Genomic DNA, 20973 nt, shown 5'->3' with positions numbered 1-20973 from the left:
AAACTGATAGTTCGGTAATTTTCACATGTGTCAACATCTGCTTTCCTTGGGATTGCAATTATTATATTCTTCTTGAAGTCTGAGGGTATTTCGCCTGTCTCATACATCTTGCTCACCAGATGGTAGAGTTTTGTCAGGACTGGCTCCCCCAAGGCTGTCAGTAGTTCTAATGGAATGTTGTCTAGTCCGGGGGCCTTGTTTCGGCTTAGGTCTTTCGGTGCTCTGTCAAACTCATCACACAGTATCAAATCTCCCATTTCATCTTCATCTGCATCCTCTTCCATTTCTTCAAGTACATCGCCCTTGTATAGACCCTCTATATACTCCTTCCACCTTTCTGCTTTCCTTAATTTCTTTGGAACTGGGTTTCCATCTGAGCTCTTGATATTCATGCAAGTGGTTTTCTTTTCTCCAAAGGTCTCTTTAATTCTCCTGTAGGAACTACCTATCTTTCCTCTAGTGAGATAAGTCTCAACATCCTTACATTTGTCTTGTAGCCATCCCAGATTAGCCATTTCTCTCTTCCCGTCGATCTCATTTTTGAGACGTTTGTATTCCTTTTTGCCTGCTTCATGTACTGTATTTTTATATTTTCTCCTTTCATCAATTAAATTCAATGTTTCTTCTGTTATCCAAGGATTTCTACTAGCCCTCGTTTTTTTTACCTACTTGATCGTTTGCTGCCTTTACTATTTCATCCCTCAAAGCTACCAATTCTTCTTCTACTGTATTTATTTCCCCCATTCCTGTCAATTGTTCCCTTATGCTCTCCCTGAAACACTGAACAACCTCTTGTTCTTTCAGTTTATCCAGGTCCCATCTCCTTACATTCCCACCTTTTTGCGGTTTCTTCAATTTTGATCTACAGTTCATAACCAATAGATTGTGGTCAGAGTGCACATCTGCCCCTGGAAATGTCTTACAATTTAAAACCTGGTTCCTAAATCTCTGTCTTACCATTATATAATCTATCTGCTACCTTTTAGTATCTCCAGGAGTCTTCCAGTGTACAACCTTCTTTCATGATTATTTTTTAACCAAGTATTAGCTATGATGAAGTTATGCTCTGCACAAAATTCTACCAGGCGGCTTCCTCTTTCATTTCTTAGCCCCAATCCATATTCACCTACTATGTTTCCTTCTCTCCCTTTTCCTACACTCGAATTCCAGTCACCCATGACTATTAAATTTTCGTCTCCCTTCACTACCTGAACAATTTCTTTTGTCTCATGATACGTTTCATCAATTTCTTCGTCATCTGCAGAGCTAGTTGGCATATAAACTTGTACTACTGTAGTAGGCGTGGGAGTCGTGCCTATCTTGGCCACAATAATGCGTTCACTATGCTGTTTGTAGAAGCTAACCCGTACTCATATTTTTTTATTCATTATTAAACCTACTCCTGCATTATCCCTATTTGATTTTGTATTTATAACCCTGTATTCACCTGACCCAAAGTCTTGTTCCTCCTGCCACCGAACTTCACTAATTCCCACTATATCTAACTTTAACCTATCCATTTCCCTTTTTAAATTTTCTAACCTACCTGCTCGATTAACGGATCTGACTTTTCTTGCTCCGATCCGTAGAACGGCAGTTTTCTTTCTCCTGATAACGACGTCCTCTTGAGTAGTCCCCGCCCGGGCACCCTAATGGGGGAATATTTTACCTCCGGAATATTGTACCCAAGAGAACGCCATCATCATTTAATCATAGAGTAAAGCTAAGCTCTCGGAAAAAATTACGTCTGTTGTTTCCCTTTGCTTTCAGCCGTTCTCAGTACCACAACAGCAAGGCCGTTTTGATTAGTGTTACAGGGCCAGATCAATCAATTATCCAGATTGTTGCCCTTGCAACTACTGAAAAGGCTGCTGCCCCTCTTCAGGAACCACACATTTGTCTGGCCTCTCGACAGATACACCTCCGTTGTGGTTGCACCTACGGTACGGCTATCTGTATCGCTGAGGCACGCAAGCCTCCCCTCCAACGGCAAGATCCATGGTTCGGGTTAGGGGGGGGGGGGAAGATAATAATGTTAATCGGTGTGTAAACTGTATTCAGACATTATGAATTATCTAGAAAGTAAGCGTCTATTGACACACAATTATCACTTATTCAGAGAATATCATTCTCCTGAAAAATAATTAGCTCTTTATTCGCTCGAAGTAATATGTGTTATCGGCAGAGGATCTCAGATTGATTTCATACTTTTAGGTATCCAGAAGGCTTTTGAAATCGTTTCGTACAAGATACTTGTAATCAAATTGCGTGCCCATGGAGTATGGTTTCAGTTGTGCTACTGGATCCGTGATTACATCTCAGTAATATTATTGTACTTAGTAATCCGCTGGATAGGTCAGGAGGCCACTACACGCAACAAGCGGCTACACGGGTAGCAGGGGTTGTGTGGCGTGGGCTGGGTGGTTTTTTAGGTTAGATGGCCTCGGACAAGTATTGAAAGGGCAACAGCCGCAAAGGGTGCGGGGCAAAGTCAGGACATGCGGGGACCAAGCAGCAATCGGTATTGTAATTCTAAACTGTCGAAGCTGCGTTGGTGAAGTACCGGAACTTCAAGCGCTGATGGAAAGCACCGAAGCTGAAATCGTTATAGGTACAGAAAGCTGGCTGAAGCCAGAGATAAATTCTGCCGAAATTTTTACAAAGGTACAGAAGGTGTTTAGAAAGGATAGATTGCATGCAACTGGTGGTGGAGTGTTCGTCGCTGTTAGTAGTAGTTTATCCTGTAGTGAAGTAGAAGTGGATAGTTCCTGTGAATTATCGTGGGTGGAGGTTACACTCAACAGCCGAACTAGGTTATTAATTGGCTCCTTTTACTGACCTTCCGACTCAGCAGCATTAGTGGCAGAACAACTGAGAGAAAATTTGGAATACATTTCATATAAATTTTCTCAGCATGTTATAGTCTTAGGTGGCGATTTCAATTTACCAGATGTAGACTGGGACACTCAGATGTTTAGGACGGATGGTAGGGACAAAGCATCGAGTGACATTATACTGAGTGCACTTTCCGAAAATTACCTCGAGCAATTAAACAGAGAACCGACTCGTGGAGATAACATCTTGGACCTACTGATAACAAACAGACCCGAAATTTTCCACTCTGTATGTGCAGAACAGGGAATCAGTGATCATAAGGCCGTTGCAGCACCCTGAATATGGAAGTTAATTGAAATATAAAAAAAGGGAGGAAGGTTTATCTGTTTAGCAAGAGTAATAGAAGGCAGATTTCAGACTACCTAACAGATCAAAACGAAAATTTCTGTTCCGACACTGACAATGTTGAGTGTTTATGGAAAAAGTTCAAGGCAAACGTAAAATGCGTTTTAGACAGGTACGTGCCGAGTAAAACTCTGAGGGACGTGAAAAACCCACCATGGTACAACAACAAAGTTAGGAAACTACTGCGAAAGCAAAGAGAGCTTCACTCCAAGTTTAAACGCAGCCAAAACCTCTCAGACAAACAGAAGCTAAACGATGTCAAAGTTAGCGTAAGGATGGCTATGCGTGAAGCGTTCAGTGAATTCGAAAGTAAAATTCTATGTACCGACTTGACAGAAAATCCTAGGAAGTTCTGGTCTTACGTTAAATCAGTAAGTGGCTCGAAAGAGCATATCCAGACACTCCAGGATGATGATGGCATTGAAAAAGAGGATGACACGCGTAAAGCTGAAATACTAAATTCCTTTTTTCAAAGCTGTTTCTCAGAGGAAGACTGCACTGCAGTTCCTTCTCTAAATCCTAGCACAAATGAAAAAATGGCTGACATCGAAATAAGTGTCCATGGAATAAGAAAAGCAACTGGAATCACTCAACAGAGAAAAGTCCACTGGACCTGACGGGATACCAATTCGATTCTACACAGAGTACGCGAAAGAACTTGCCCCCCCCCCCCCCTTCTACTGCAAGTTCCTAGAGGAACGGAAGGTTCCAAATGATTGGAAAAGAGCACAGGTAGTCCCAGTCTTCAAGAAGGGTCGTCAAGCAGATGCGCAAAACTATAGACCTATATCTCTGACTTCGATCTGTTGTAGAATTTTAGAAGATGTTTTTTGCTCGAGTATCATGTCGTTTTTGGAAACCCAGAATCTACTCTGTAGGAATCAACATGGATTCCGGAAACAGCGATCGTGTGAGACCCAACTCGCTTTATTTGTGCATGAGACCCAGAAAATATTAGATACAGGCTCCCAGGTAGATGCTATTTTTCTTGACTTCCGGAAGGCGTTCGATACAGTTCTGCACTGTCGCCTGATAAACAAAGGAAAGGCTACGGAATATCAGACCAGCTGTGTGGCTCGATTGAAGAGTTTTTAACAAACAGAACACAGCATGTTGTTATCAATGGAGAGACGTCTACAGACGTTAAAGTAACCTCTGGCGTGCCACAAGGTGAGTGTTATGGGACCATTGCTTTTCACAATATATATAAATGACCTAGTAGATAGTGTCGGAAGTTCCATGCGGCTTTTCACGGATGACGCTGTAGTACACAGAGAAGTTGCAGCATTAGAAAATTGTAGCGAAATGCAGGAAGATCTGCAGGGTGGCAACTGACCCTTAACATAGACAATGTATTGCGAATACATAGAAAGAAGGATCCTTTATTGTATGATTATATGATAGCTGAACAAACACTGGTAGCAGTTACTTCTGTAAAATATCTGGGAGTATGCGTGCGGAACGATTTGAATTGGAATGATCATATAAAATTAACTGTTGGTAAGGCGGGTACCAGGTTGAGATTCATTGGGAGAGTCCTTAGAAAATGTAGTCCATCAACAAAGGAGGTGGCTTACAAAACACTCGTTCGACCTATACTTGAGTATTGCTCATCAGTGTGGGATCCGTACCAGATCAGGTTGACGGAGGAGATACAGAAGATCCAAAGAACAGCAGCGCGTTTCGTCACAGGGTTATTTGGTAACCGTGATACCGTTACGGAGATGTTTAACAAACTCAAGTGGCAAACTCTGCAAGAGAGGCGCTCTGCATCTCAGTGTAGATTGCTCGCCAGGTTTCGAGAGGGTGCCTTTCTGGATGAGGTATCGAATATATTGCTTCCCCTCCCGAGGAGATCACGAATGTAAAATTAGAGAGATTAGAGCGCGCACGGAGGCTTTCAGACAGTCGTTCTTCCCGCGAACCATACGAGACTGGAACAGGAAAGAGAGGTAATGACAGTGGCACGTAAAGTGCCCTCCGCCACACACCGTTCGGTGGCTTGCGGAGTATAAATGTAAATGTAAATGTAAAATCGACAGAAAACCATTCACTAAAACAAAACTGATGTCCGGCATTCCCCATGAAAGTGTTACACGCCATCTGGTGCTCCCGATCTACATAAATGTTTTAGAAAATAATCTGAGCAGCTCTTATATTGTTTTTAGATGATGCTGTGATTTACCGTTTAGTAAAATCATCAGAACATGATAACCAAAATGGTTAGACATGATATATGAATTGTGCTAAAAGTGGTAAATTTCTCTCAGTAAGAAAAGCTGTGAAGTCATCCACAGGAGTACAAAAAAGAAATCCGTTACTTTTCGATTACACGATGAATCAGACAAATTTAAATTCTGTCACTTCGGCTAAACATTTAGCAATAATTATGAACAAATTAATTTGAAACGATCACATAGACAATGTTAGTGGGGAAAGGAAACGAAAGACTTAGTTTTATTGGCAGAACGCTTAAACGATGCAACAAGTTTACTAGAGACACTGCCTACACTACCCTTCTTCGTCCTCTGCTGAAGTACTGTTGTTCTGTATGAGATGCTTACCAGGCAGGGTAGATAGAAGACGTCGAAAAACTTCAAAGAACGCCAGCTTATTTTGTATTATCGCGAAATGCGTAAGAGAGTGTCACAGGTTTGATAAGCGAGTTAGTATCGAAACCTTTTAAATAAAGGTGCTCTTCATTGCGACAAGATAATTTCACGAAATTTCGATCATCTACTTTCTCCTTTGAATGGTAAAATATTTTATTTTCGCCAGCCTATATATGGGTGGTGCGTGGTTAGCACACTTGACTTGCATTCGGGAGGACGACGGTTCAAACCACTTCAGGCCATACAGATTTTAGGTTTTCCGTCATTTCCCTAAGTCGCTTAAGTCAAATGCCCATATGGTTCCTTTGAAAGAAACTGATGGAACTGATAACCTCGCTGTATGGTCCCATCTCCCAAATCAACCAACCAACCAATAAAGTAAGAGAAATCAGAGCTTGCACAGAAAGACTTAAGTCTTCATGTTCCCCAGGATCTGTTAGAGGATGGAAATGCAGGGAAATAATCTGAGGTGTTTCTAAGAACCTTTTGACAGGCATTTAAGTGTGAATTGCGGAGTACTCATGTAGATGTAGACTGCTTTTGAGGTACCACTGTTGACAGCGTGGAGAGGGTGTAATCTGCCCTCTAATTTTAAAACTGAACGCTTCATATATTAACGGACACAAACAGCTTAGGTGAATGCAGTCGTGTGATGTTTTCGACTCCTGCTGATATGTCGACAGATGGAGCCTGATGGCTCTCGATCTTCCAGCATAACCGAGTCTATCAACATGAGGTATCAATTATGAGGTAGCCAAAGAGGTGGAAACGTGGGTCCTACTATGCCAAAACTGCTTGGTAGCTACAACAGGAAAACACAAGTAATTAACAGGAGTAAAAATTAAGAAGGTATTTATTAGTTAACTTTGTTGTAGTCCATGATCTGTTTGTTCACAATTATAGAAGAGGCGACTAGACTAAGCGATTTTAGAATGACATAATATACAATTCACAAATCTTGCAGTGACGAATTGAACTCTAGTAATCTTGAATGTCGAATCTGGTGAATTTGAAGACTAACTTGGTTGTCGACATGACAGAACATAGAATTGTTTATAACTGCCAACTTAGTACGGTTGACTTTCCTGCAGTACTATTATGGAACTTTACAACTGAGCTAAAAAGACTTGATAGCAGCAATGACTGAGCTGCAGACGGTGACTGACTAACATCAGAGCTGACTGACCACTAAAGGCGGCTACGAACTGTAGACTGGTGCAACTGCACTACACTCTTGCTACACATGAAGTGGCTTAGCGGCGCCTCGCAGCGAGCCTAAGTAATGCCACTGGCTGTGTACTCTTTGGCTAACACAGGCGTTCTTCTGTTCCGTTCATGGAGAGAATCGCATCCGGTGGATCGATCTCTCGGGGGGTGGGGGGGGGGGGGGGGGGCGGTGTGTCGTATGACTGACGACATCACAGAGCCCAATAACTTCAAGGGCGCAAATACTATGACAGAGCGCTGAGGGAGGAAATTTGTACCTTTGGCAGGTGGGGTTGCACTGATAAAGAACTATAATGCTGCATATGCAAAAAGGCAATACACACACCGAAACATCTACCACGCAACCAAAGATGAACAGGTCATAGTGAATGTCACCAACCAAGAGATACACAAGAAATACTGCGAGAGGCGAACACCACACCGGCGCAACTACTCACCTGGTGTCTCTCAAATGAGTGCGGCACCCTCCAGATAGAGGGGAGTAACCCGGCCGTGCCGGCCGGAGTGGCCGAGTGGTTCTAGGCGTTACTGTCTGGATCCGCGTGACCGCTGCGGCCGCAGGTTCGAATCCTGCCTCGGGCATGGGTGTGTGTGATGTCCTTAGGTTAGTTAGGTTTAAATAGTTCTAAGTTCTCGGGGACTGATGACGTCAGCAGTTAAGTCCCACAGCGCTCAGAGCCCTTTGAACAATTTTTTAACCCGGACTTGCTGCTCCCGTTCCACATACTCCTGTTCATCGTTTACATCCGATGACACTGTGGGCAGCCATTAGGGAATACTGTCCACTGCGGAATACTGTGCTTCTATTTTGTACTGACGAATCTGGATATCATGCCGCCGACAGGCACCAGAACGTGACGTGCCGCGGACACTCATAAAGCCATGAACCAGCACTTACACAATTCAGCACACTGCCTGCAGTCACATCAGTACAGTGCTCTGAATGATGCATTGCGACTTAGCAGTCACCCTTCGTGGAGAACTAGAATCAGTAACAGAATATCCGCATAAACACTCACAGTCATAGTGCCCATATACAGAGTGACTTAGATGCCCCTACCACAGGGTTTCATGCAGCCTGCTCTGCCTTCATGTGCCAAGCTTCATATTCCCTCACTCGCTATGTGCAAACTATTGGTCCTAACGGAAAAAATGAACATGACCTTCTTGTAGGAAATTTAATGCAGTTTGGATACGTTTTCACTGGAGGTCACAGTTTTAGAATTATTCAAGAAAATCGCATTGGAAGGACACTGTTATACTTTTTTTCTAGTAATTCGAAACCTGTGGCCTCTAGTGAAAACACATCCCAGTCCAAATTTTAACTACATTAATTTTGCTAGAAAAAGATCTTGTTCATTTTCTGTAGGATTACTAGGTGGTGCGTAGTGAGCAACAGGATATGAAAATCTTGTGTGCGCTATCTAAAGCCTTTTTGTGTCGCATAAAACCCAGCGGTACGAGCAGTTAAATCACCATGTATGCATTGCCAAGAGAGAGCAAAGTAATTTAGATTTTCGTTGTATGAGGCTTAAGACAGCAAATGCCAAGCATCAACTTATTCCAAACTACCTTTTTGTAGCATACTCTTCATATGTACGAAGCATGCTTTCGCGGTTATATCCATTGACCTTCGTTATATGTCCTCGTGGACATGAAAGGCTAAATAAGTTCTTGAAACACATCAAAAACGTTAACGACGACATAAAGTTCACGGTGGAAGTAGAGAAAGACGGTTCCTTTCCGTTCTTGGACGTCCTTGTCCACCGTAAACCCAATGACTGCCTCGGTCACTGCGTTTATCGCAATCGCACGCACAGGGATCGCTATCTGCACGCCACGAGCTACCACCACCCAGCCAGAAACCGTCTGTTCTGAGGATCTTCGTATATCGAGCTGAAACCGTCTCAGACGCCGAAAAAATGGTGATGTAACTTCACTACTTGCGTAAAGTTTTCAAGGAAAACGTTTACAACAACAGAAAAATTTCGCCAGCAGTTTTTGCTAAGCCGTAAAAGCAGAGGATTTCCGAAGAAGACACGAAAAAGATTGCGTTTTTACCGTTTTGTGGCTCAATAACAGGACGATTGGCCGTCTCCTTAAGATACATAAAATCTTCAGGCTCCCAAGAATAATCCGGCAACTAATGAAGCCTGTAAAAGGCGAATTAGGCCCCATAACACAGGGAATATACAAAGAGGCCGGCCGGAGTGGCTGAGCGGTTCTAGGCGCTACGGTCTGGGAGAACGCGACCGCTTCTGTCGCACGTTCGAGTCCTGCTTCGGGCATGGATGTGTGTGATGTCCTTAGGTTAATTAGTTTTAAGTAGTTCTACGTTTTAGGAGACTGATGACCTCAGCAGTTAAGTCCGATAGTGCTCAGGGCCATTTGAACCATTTTTGAATATACAAAGAACGTATGGGTGTGGGCAGTTTTATGTCGGTCAGACTGTCCGTACTATAGAACAGCGTCGCATAGAACTTGAAAGATGTTCCTCCAACGTTATCTATAAAATTTAGCTGTAGCGGAGTATGCACTGGAAACAGACACCGAATTGCATTCGACGTTACTTATTAAGCTGACCGTCGGCTTCTGGGATAGCATAATACATGAAGCAATATCGATCAAAATATCGGATCACACCCTCAATATTGCAGCAGAGTACGGCCTGGGAACCTGTGATGGGGGAGCTGAATCAAGCACAGAGGTCGCTCAACCAAAACAGTGCCATATATGGTGCGGGACTAGGCACCAGTGACGTCACTGACGGCAGCGCGGCTATATATGCACGGCAGCGGCATCTAGGCGACAGTCAACCACTTGATAATGGCAGAGGAGATCTCTGCCGAAAGCTCGTGGGCAGTTCCATTTGACGCGACTTGGAACCCGAGAATACTCTTCTTATATTTCTGGTCAGATGAGTATAGGATAATATCAACAGCAACAGAAAATAGTGTAAGGAGTACGATTCGTTATGAATAGGAAGGAAGGGCACAGAGTGTGTTACTGTGAAGGGTTCAGTGATACGGTTATTCTTATCAGAATCGACAGCAAACCAACACCGACAGCGACAGTACATGTATACTTGCCGACGTCGCAAGCTGAAGATGAACAGATAGAGAAAGTGTATGAGGATATGGAAAAGGTAATACAGTATGTAAAGTGACCTAAAAATTTAATAGTTATGGAGACTGCAATAGAGTTAAAGGGGAAGGAGTAGAAGAAAGGGTTATAGGAGAATTTGCGCTTGGGACAAGGAATGATCATGGAGGAATTTTATAAGGGGCTATGCTCCAGACTGAACGCTGAAAGGCATAATCAGTCTTAAATGGTGATGATGATGATGATGATGATGATGATGATGATGATGATGATGACAAGGAATGAGAGAGGTGAAAGACTTATTGCGCTCTGTAACAAGTTGCAGCTGGTAATAGCGAATCCTCTGTTCAGGAATCATAAGAGGAGGAGGTATACTTGGAAAAGGCCTGGTGATACGGGAAGATTTCAGGTAGATCACATCGTGGTCAGACAGTTACCGAAATCAGCTACTGGATTGTAACACGTACCCAGGAGCAGATATAGACTCAGTCGCAATACAGAAGGCTAAAGTTTAAGTTTAGTCAGGAAGAAACAATACGCAAAAAAGTGGGATATGGAAGTACTAGGGAATGACGAGAAACGGTTGAAGTTCTCTAAGGCTATAGATACAGCAATAAAGAATAGCTCACCAGGCACCACAGATGAAGAGGAATGGACATCTCTAAAAAGAGTGTAAGTAGGCTGTTTAGGTTTTCTTATTGGTAACGCAGCTTAGCGCTCGATATGAAAAATCACTGGCTGTGCTGTGCGCAGTCTGTGTTTAGTTTGCATTGTTGTCTGCCATTGTAGTGTTGAGCAGCGGCAGCTGGATGCTAAAAGCGCGTAGCGTTGCGCAGTTGGAGGTGAGCCGCCAGCAGTGGTGGAGGTGCGGAGAGAGATCGCGGAGTTTTGAAATTTGTAAGAATTGGTGTCATGAACTGCTATATATATTATAACTAGTGAGGTAAATACATTGTTTGTTCTCAATTAAAATCTTTCATTTGCTAACTATGCCTATCAGTAGTTAGTGCCTTCAGTAGTTTGAATCTTTTATTTAGCTGGCACTAGTGGCGCTCGCTGTATTGCAGTAGCTTGAGTAACGAAGATTTTAATGAGGTAAGTGATTTGTGAAACGTATAGGTTATTGTTAGTCAGGGCCATTCTTTCGTAGGGATTTTTGAAAGTCAGATTGCGTTGCGCTAAAAAATATTGTGTTTCAGTTTAAGCACAGTCTTGTACAATTTTTAAAAGGGGACGTTTCATATGTCGACCCTTAGCCGAGGATACCTCACTGGAATCTTCTGATTTTTTCTTGTAGTTTGTGTAATTAATGTAAATTTTTTTATTGCTAGCGTGTAATCATAGAGAGAATTTCCTTTGTAGTTGTAGTCTTTAATTGTTGTACAGTACAACAGTTGTGGCATGCATGTAGAGTTGCACCAAGTATTTCGCAGCTGTGCTTGTAATTAACTGGATATTATTTTCAGTGCTGTGTTAATGTGTTCTCTTATTTTTGTTCTTCAAATTGTGTTTTTCTGTGTTGCCGTATGAAAAATTGTGACAATAATGGCGTGTGAAAAACGTAATACTAGGCTCCAAAGTAAACTGAGAAATGACAGTGAAGACGGAAGCAGTGTGTTAACGTCACCATGTAATGAATTCATTAATGTTCAAAGTAGTAATTTGGTAATAGCGCATAGGGAAATGGAGCGAGTTGCAAATAATGGTGTAGGCAGTGAAACAATTAGTGAACAGGGAAGCATTATCGATCGATCGGTCGGCCACAGCTCGCCTCAGGATTCCGAAATGACAGGACACAATCTTGCAAATACTGTAGATTCAGATTTTGTGTCCTCACCGTTTTTTCAAATAAATCAAGACACATTTTCTGCTTTTCAAAATGCGAATATTGGTGGTTCAAATGCACTGCCGATAAGCACTGAGGAACATGTTTCAGACACCAGTGCACTGTTATTACAGTTAATGCAACAAATGAGACAAAGGCTACAAAAGTTAGACATAACGCTTGAACAAAATCAGAAACAAATGGGACAAAATCTTCTAAATTTAGACACAATGGAACAAAATCAGAGACAAACACAACAAAAGCTTCAAAAGTTAGACACAATGGAACAAAATCTTCAAAAGTTAGACACAATGCTTGAACAAAATCAGAAACAAATAGGACAGAATCTTCAAAAGTTAGACACAATGGAACAAAATCAGAGACAAACACAGCAAAAGCTTCAAACGTTAGACACAATGGAACAAAAGCTTCAAAAGTTAGACACCACACTTGAACAAACACGTGAAGATTTAACTAATGAGTTACATAACATCGAATCGAAATGTCAAAAAGTCTGTAACGACGTAAAAACACAAATTTGTGAGCATTTCCAACCTATTTTTTCGCGGCATGAAAATGCATTACAGAATCACGAAGCAGCCATAAAAGAACTGCAAACTATTGTTTATGAAAATCATAAGACCTTGCAGGCTAAAATTGACTCAGTTGCATCTACCGATTCGGTTACGCAACTTGCAAAAACTCAAGCGAACTTAAAGGACACAGTAGATACTCTGAAAATTGGTTCAGAAAGACACACAGAGGAAAGAATTTCACTGTCGGATAAAGTAGCCGAACTTCCAGATCAGTTCACTAAGTTATCTACGAAGGTAGATGATGAACTGAATGACACAAAACCTGTAGCCTTCACTGACACTGAAGAGTATGAACAAATTAGGAAATTCAAACAGAATCAAAATCAAATCAACACACAGTACAAAAGAGAAATGCGGGAAGTACAAGATCAGTTGGCTCAAGTAATACAAGAATTACATATTTCAGAGGACACTCGCGCCCCAGTATGGTAAGAGGGACATAGCAATACAGAACAACCACAAAATAATAACACAGGGCATTTCGGAAATCATGAAAGTAATTGGCAAGGCGCACCGAATTTTGTGATGGAACCGCCGATACGACGTAACAATGACCGATATGCTACCCGCCGACACGATGATTTTGACTATAAGCTGTTCATTACTGCACGAAAATTGAAAACATTTAAGAATTCTGGCAACGACATTCATCCACAAGCGTGGCTTCATCAATTATCTCATTGTTTTCCTCCCAACTGGTCATTAGAACACAGATTAGAATTTATGTGTGGCTACTTAGAGAAAGAACCAGCTGTAAGAATGCGATCGGTCATTCACGATTGCCACAGTGAAGGAGAATTTTACCATGCCTTCCTCTCAGCATATTGATCCCAAGCCACACAAGACCGAGTAAAACATAGCATCATAATGATAAAACATTTCGAACAATCTGAATTTTCCAGTCTTGTCAAATATTTTGAAGACATGTTACATAAGAATCAGTATCTTTCAAACCCATACAGCCCGTCAGAACTCATCCGCATTTGCTTAATCAAATTACCTGAACATTTACGACACATTATTTTAGCAGGACAATGCAAAGAGGACATTGAAGCTTTTCAGGGACTGTTACAAGAATTGGAAATTGTCACTGAAAATCGCGGAACTCGAAAACAGGGACACTACAATTACAGGTCACATCCGTCACAATTCCGCGATGACAGAAATAATAACTGGACACGACAAGCCTATTATTACAACGCAAACCGTGAACAAAACAGACACCACCCATATGACAACCACTGGCAGAGTAATAGTTACAGAGAAAGATCGCATTTCCGTAGTAATGAATATAACAGAGACAATCGTAGAAACAGACAATATGGGAGCCAAAACAATTACTATCAAGGGTGACAGAATAACTTCAGACGCAACAGTTCAGCGCCCAGTTACGATTCAGGGAGAAATTCTCCACCACTTAACCGACAAGAAAGAAATTACAGAAACTACCAACAAAACGACAGACCTGAATTCCATCAGAACTGGCGGGATTCAAACAGGGCGGGTTCCTCTCGGCAAGGTGAAGTTGTAAATGTTAGGCCACCTATTCCCAATAACGGCGCGCGCCAACAAAGAGACAGACAATGACTCACACCGCAGGCAGCCACGTGCGCCGGCTGGCTCAGAGAAAAAAAATATAGACGCTAACCTTGAGAAAAATTCCAGTATTCTTTACCGATGTATACCGCACGATAATTGCGTTGAAACTAAAGCTCTGCATAGTAGAAAGGGTAAAGGATTGTACCACATTTCACATGTAAAACCATTTGTTGAAAGATAATCTGTTTTTTTTAACTTTGTCTTTGCCATAAAAGTTTTCACTTCACATTTCTAGTATGCTTTGTCACACTGAGAAACTATTAACATGCAACAATGTTTTGAAGTTAACTATCCAGTCTAGAACCTAGGGAACATTTTTAAACAGAAATTACGAATGCATTGTTATAGTGAACAGACGACACAGTGTTGTTATTTGTACATTCTTGATTGTTAGTTGCACGATTACGTAACGAGTATAAGGCTTACACACTTAGAACATTTACCAGTACTGCTAATGAGATTTTAATGCAACATTTTGGTTTACTTGAAAACACATTCTTTATTTGAAGTTCATTTGGTGAGATTAAAGATGACTTAGCATTTGGTTTCTCTAATAGCTACACGATTATATCACGACGCTACTAATATGTGACATGATTTACATTGTTGCTGTTGCGGTGTATCTGTTTTATATCTGCACAGTTTTTCTGTATTATTCTGGAAAGTAAAACATGTTGTAGTAGTAACTTTTGTGGTATAGCTACAATGAGACAGCCTTTATCGTAGCACAACAATACGTTACATTATAGTACTTTCTTGATCACGGTAAGGTACGTAATAACTAAGATATCTATACGCAAAGCATTTCAATTTCGTTTATCATGAGGTAAGTACATTAACTTCTGCAGAACTTAGCTTTCGGAGGACAATAACTACGACACTTCCACAGAGATTGTCTTACAGCAAGACGCACATTTAGCGCTACAGGACACGCATTAAACTATTTATTTTTCAACATATTTGAATTAGAAAGAAAGTTTTCCATGATACATTTCATTCCACCTGTAATCTATAACACGTGAGGATATAATTACATTATTCCTCAGGGGGGTACACGCTTACTTTGTGTACCATGTGTTTGGCAAGCACAAGGAGCCCTAGCGAATATGGTATTTGCTTATATAACTCTACACATCGGTACCATATTTATCTAACACATAAATTACACAGCTATCTGATCATTTACTGAGAGAAACAAACATTTATTATACTACATCAGTGACAGATGTTTAGGTAATTACACAGTTGGATAACTTCAAACTTATGAAATTGTATTTTGTCTGTACTTTGTGAACTGTTCATATTTTTTCGGAACCATTGTGATACTATAAGAGCTTTGAATGACATATTTGGTATGAGATCATGATTTCTAAGGTACGTTTGAGGTAGATGACACTTTTGACACGAGCAGAGATTTTTTTTAGATTTTGAAATTATTGGAGAAAGCTACGACGATTTTGAGAATTTGACTGAGGCGTTATGATGTTACTATTACGATTACTATGTGTATTATGCTGTTGCGGTATGTTTATGATCAATAAGCTGATGCTATATGAGTTATTTGATTATGTTACTTAACTGTTATGATGGAATATTGAAGAAGTGTCGATGAATAAGGTAAGAAATAATGAAAAGAGGTTAGGGACTCTGGTTAGTGAAAAAGGTTGTTGGAAACCAAGAATCGTACTTTAAGAGTTATGAAATGTATGTAAATGCGTGAACGTATTACAATGCCGACGAAAATTTTTTGGACACTGTTTTATCAATAGTATTTTGTTTCAACAGATGTGTAACGCAAATTCTTGACCTGTGAATTTTTTTTATATGAGACTGCCACTGTAGCAGAGACTGGTGTCGTAAATATTTCGATAAGACAGTTAAGTGACCACCTGGATGTAATGCGTCGTGGGCACCCAGCTGCGCGACAACCACCTGACAAAAGAAAGCCATTAGTGTGTGCCTGTCAGAGGCACAGGTGGAGAAAAAAAAAGAGGCCATTATCCTTGCTATTGAGATTCCTTTGTAGAAAGCATCGCAAATACTACACGCCCAAACTTAAAAACATATGATTATACTGTGGACCTCTTAATTTATGATATTTACTAAAATGTCTAATGAAAGGACAAGAAACATTTCATGGCTATTGTCCTGTTAGTTGAGAGAAATGCCATGTGGCTTGCTTTATGCATTTATTTACTCATTTTGTTTAATATCTAGTTTCTAACTGCACTGAAACATTGGTTAAAATAAATTTTATGGATGTACTAATATAAATATTTTATGCCTACAGGTCCAGTAAATAATAACTTTATGATGTACTTAAAAAATAAAACGAAGTAGCACAAAAAGACATTTCCCTTCATAGAAATTGCATACAGAATTGTCTTTTCAAGTACATGCTAATATTTTTTTTACAATAAATTTTTGTGGTGCACCACTTTAATTGCATAGACATTAAGATGTGAATAGACATTGTCCTTATCTGCATTGTTGTCTTTAGTGTAACATTTTTTCTGCTTGAGCTTTGTCATGTTTAGGTATAAGTTATAGCATTTGCTGCGGCTGTTTGCCATTCATAGTGCTACTGAATGTCACTTTGTATTACTAGGTTAATCCAATTTTATTACTGATTTATTTTTCTTGTTTGCTGCGCTTTGCCTTATATTAGTTGTAATATTGCTGCCTTTTTTGCCAATTTCCATTTTTTAACATTGCTGTTTGTGTAAATTGTTTTGTGCTGCTGCATTGCCTCATCCCTTAGTTAAGAACCTGAGCTCAGTAGATTTAAGTTAGCTTAAGAGAGGGGAAGCCTATATAAGAGAATGAGTTGCGATGGATTTGAAGAAATGCACTGAGAGGTTATATGAGAAAAGTAGAGAAAGCAGGTATAGATAGGACTTTTTGGAAATAATGAAGAACGAAAGGAGATCTCCGAGAAATAAAGAAAGTTTTGTTTGCAAAATACTGCAGTGAAACAAACGCTGTCCTTTCCTTTTGCGTTATCCGACTATGTGTTTGTGTACCCTTGTGTATTTGTTTTCTTCCTGTCTCTGTGTGCTGTTTCATAGAATTTTTTCTCTTCTAATACTAAGCTACATTCACTATGATGAGGAATACTGTTATGCTCAAATATAATTTGCGTTAATAACATGTTATTTACTTCGTAAAGATGTTTACACGTTATTTATTCTGTTTTGTTCTAATGCTCATGTGTGAAGTTGATGTTTCAGAAGTTATTCTGATCTTTTATGTATGTACTTACGTCATAATTTTTGTAACACTGATGTATTTGTTATTTCGATTCTTTTGTAAAGCCTGTATTACTGCAAAAGGTATCTGTACTGTTATGTTCTTTAATGATATATTTTGTACCTTTGTTATTGTATTCCTATGTTATAAAATTGTAATTGACACCAGTTCATCAAATTAAGTAACTTGAAAGTTACATTTCACTGCACACGTTTCTGTTGGTCATAGTATATGGACAATATGTGAGAAGTAGGGACTGATAGTGTTTGCACGTGTGTTAATAATTCAGTAAGGGACTGGATAACAGCATTGCTGTTGTAAGGACATTTCAAAAACAATTTTTGTGAGTACACAAGTGGTGGTTATGGACTTGCTATATTATCCGCAAGACTGTTCAATGGTGATTGTGCACCTGCACAGTCAAACAGATGGCTGCTGGCACTCTCTACCAGGACTACAGTGGGTCTGCACCTCTGGTGGCCCACCAATAGTAATCTCTACCAGGACTACAGTGGGTCTGCTCTGTGATGACCTACCTACCGATAGTCTTCAATGTTGACTAACTCTGCTGTGGCCCATTAACTGTCTGCATGTCAAGACTCAGCACTGTCTGTCCGTTGGAAGGACAACACTACTTCTTCAAGACTGCTTAGAAATCCACTACTTCCAAGTGCATTTTCTTTTACTACTCAGACTTTGAGAAAAACACTGCAATTTTACTTTGATGAATGATCAGGACTGTCTTTATGGACTGTGAGAAAATTTTAGCTTTTGACCAACATTGTATCGATAAGTGTGTGCATTTCATTTCTTTGTTATTGTAATTATGGAAAAAAATTTCAAATCTGTGTTGGCCACTGCCCAAAACTATTTGTAAATTTTTTTTTGGGGAGCATGGGGGCTATGTAAGTAGGCTGTTTAGGTTTTCTTATTGGTAATGCCACTTAGCGCTTAGTGAGAAACTTAAAATTCAAGGTTAAAGGATATCAGTGATACAATTTGCTGATGTCATTGCTATCCTGAGTGAAAGTGAAGAAGAACTACATGATCTGCTGAATAGAATGAACAGTCTAATGAGTACACAGTATGGTTTGAGAGTAAATCAAAGAAAACTGAGGGTAGTGAGAATTAGTAGAAATGAGAATAGTGAGAAACTTAACATTGTAATTGATGGGCACGAAGTAGATGAAGCTAAGGAATTCTGCAACCTAGGCAGTAAAATAACCAATGGTGGACGGAGCAAGGAGGAGATCAAAAGCAGAGTAGCAATGGCAAAAAGGGCATTCCTGGCCCAGAGAAGTCTACTAATATCATATATCGGCCTTAATTTGAGGAAGAAATTTCTGAGAATGTTCGTCTGGAGTACAGCATTGTACTGCAGTGAAACGCGGACTGTGGGAAAACCAGAACAGAAGAGAATCCAAGCATATACGATGTGGTGCTAGAGACGAATGTTGAAAATTAGGTGGACGTATGAAATAAGGAATAAGGAGGTTCTGCGCAGAATCGGAAAGGAAAGTAATATGTGGAAAACACTGATAAGCAGAAGGGATAGGACGATACGACATCCGTTAAGACTTATGGGAATGACTTCCATGGTACTAGAGGGAGCTGTGGAGGGCAAAAACTGTATAGGAAGACAGAGATTGGAGTACATCCAGCAAATAATTGAGGACATAGGTTGCAAGTGCTACTCTGAAATGTAGAGGTTAGCACAGGAGAGAAATTCGTGGTGGGATGCATGAAACCAGTCAGAAGACTAATGACAAAAAAATTGGCGTTTCTTGTTGTGTTGTCACATCTCTGTTTAGTGCCGCCCCATCAGCAAGTGTTTACTTATTATAGCATGCAAGGTGAGACGCTCCCGATTGGTTTGGTTATTATTAAACACCGATCAACAGGATAATACATGAGTTAGACCGACCGCCTCCTAAGAATGAGGGGCTGATATGTTAATAATGCTGTGGGAGTTTTTTCATAACAGTATTTCGGCTGCTGAATAATGAATTAACGCAATCAATAAGCTACTGCAATATTAATCACTACAGTGTTATTCTGTATTTAAGTATTATATTAATGATTTTACACAAATGCGAGGCAGTTACTCCCTCCGCCTTCCAGTTTAATGATGGCTATACTCAGCACAGGCCACTCTTTAATATCTTCATACGCTACTGCGTTAATTATCACAAACACCCCACAAACCTCACTGCAATCCACTTGTTGATGACCGGTGCGGTTGGCGCGAAACGTGTAGTCACGTTACAATGCAGATACTTAATAAAAACGCTTTAAAATTAACTCCTTTGATAAATAATTGAGGCTGAACCCTCGGTGTCTGGGACACTCTCAGTCGTCAATACGTATTACGGCCAGCCTTCTGCCATTGTACCATGTCGAGCTCGCTTAGAGGTCTCTTAGCCACACCTCTGCACTCCTCTCGCTGCTGTTTCCCTGGCACTCCTGCCGCTCGACTATCTATAACTAATCTACCTCAACCAATGTGAGGCAACAGTAAATTTATCTTTAGGTAAGTGGCTCCGTATCCCTTACAAATGGTTACTTTAGTGAACTGTAACTGTTCCCTGGTACCATGGGTGTTTGGTGTGAATCCATAGTAGCTTTCAATTACGACAGTGAATATTATTTGCCAACAAGTTCAAATAGTTCAAATGGGTCTGAGCACTATGGGACATAACATCTGAGGTCATCAGTCCCCTAGAACTTAGGACTACTTAAACCTAACTAACCTAAGGACATCACACACATCCATGCCCGAGGCAGGATTCGAACCGGCGACCGTAGCCGTCGCGCGGTTCCAGACTGAAGCGCCTAGAACCATCGGCTACACTGGCCGGCGCGAAACTTGTGCTCATTTTAAATCTCCTGCCGGTCATCGCATCAAGCTTGTACCTAAGAGTATCCCTTATCTACTCGATGATGGCTTGGTTATGTTGCCTACAAAATTCGGATTGGCTGGTACTTCTTGGTGACAGACTGATTGGCAATATCGTTCTGAAACTCCAAGGCAGTCGGCTAAGTCTGAACTTTTCCACAGCTTGAAAATGCTTCAGCAGTGCACCGACGCCCAACCATTTGCCAGTTGTTAATTTTATAAGTTCAATCAGACAGCCTGTCATTAAACTAGCTCCAGATGTTACCAAGTGTATTAAGAGAGACGCATTTCATGTGTTAACTGGGGCATATTTGCCAAGAGTGATATTAACGCAGCTAATGTGGCTGCTACATTTCCACTCAGCCATATCATTATCTCCCCCGCGGACAAGTGCGATGCTACGATTGTCTCGGCCGAGAAGTTTAAGACCAACCGCTCGGTGCGGCCGAGCGGTTCTAGGCACTTCATTCTGCAATCGCTCGACCGCTACGGTCGCATGTCCTAATCCTGCTTGGGCATGGATGTGTGTGATTTCCTTAGGACAAAGAATTGAAGGTCTTTGCACAGTTTGTAAAAAAAGAATAGTTAATTTTTCCAAAAAAAATTGTAGGCAAGGGTCTATATAAG

The sequence above is a fragment of the Schistocerca gregaria genome, chromosome 2 (genome assembly GCF_023897955.1).
Source record: "Schistocerca gregaria isolate iqSchGreg1 chromosome 2, iqSchGreg1.2, whole genome shotgun sequence".
Lineage (NCBI taxonomy): Eukaryota > Metazoa > Arthropoda > Insecta > Orthoptera > Acrididae > Schistocerca > Schistocerca gregaria.
The sequence above is the reverse complement of the archived record's forward strand: the minus strand, read 5'-3'. Positions refer to the sequence as shown.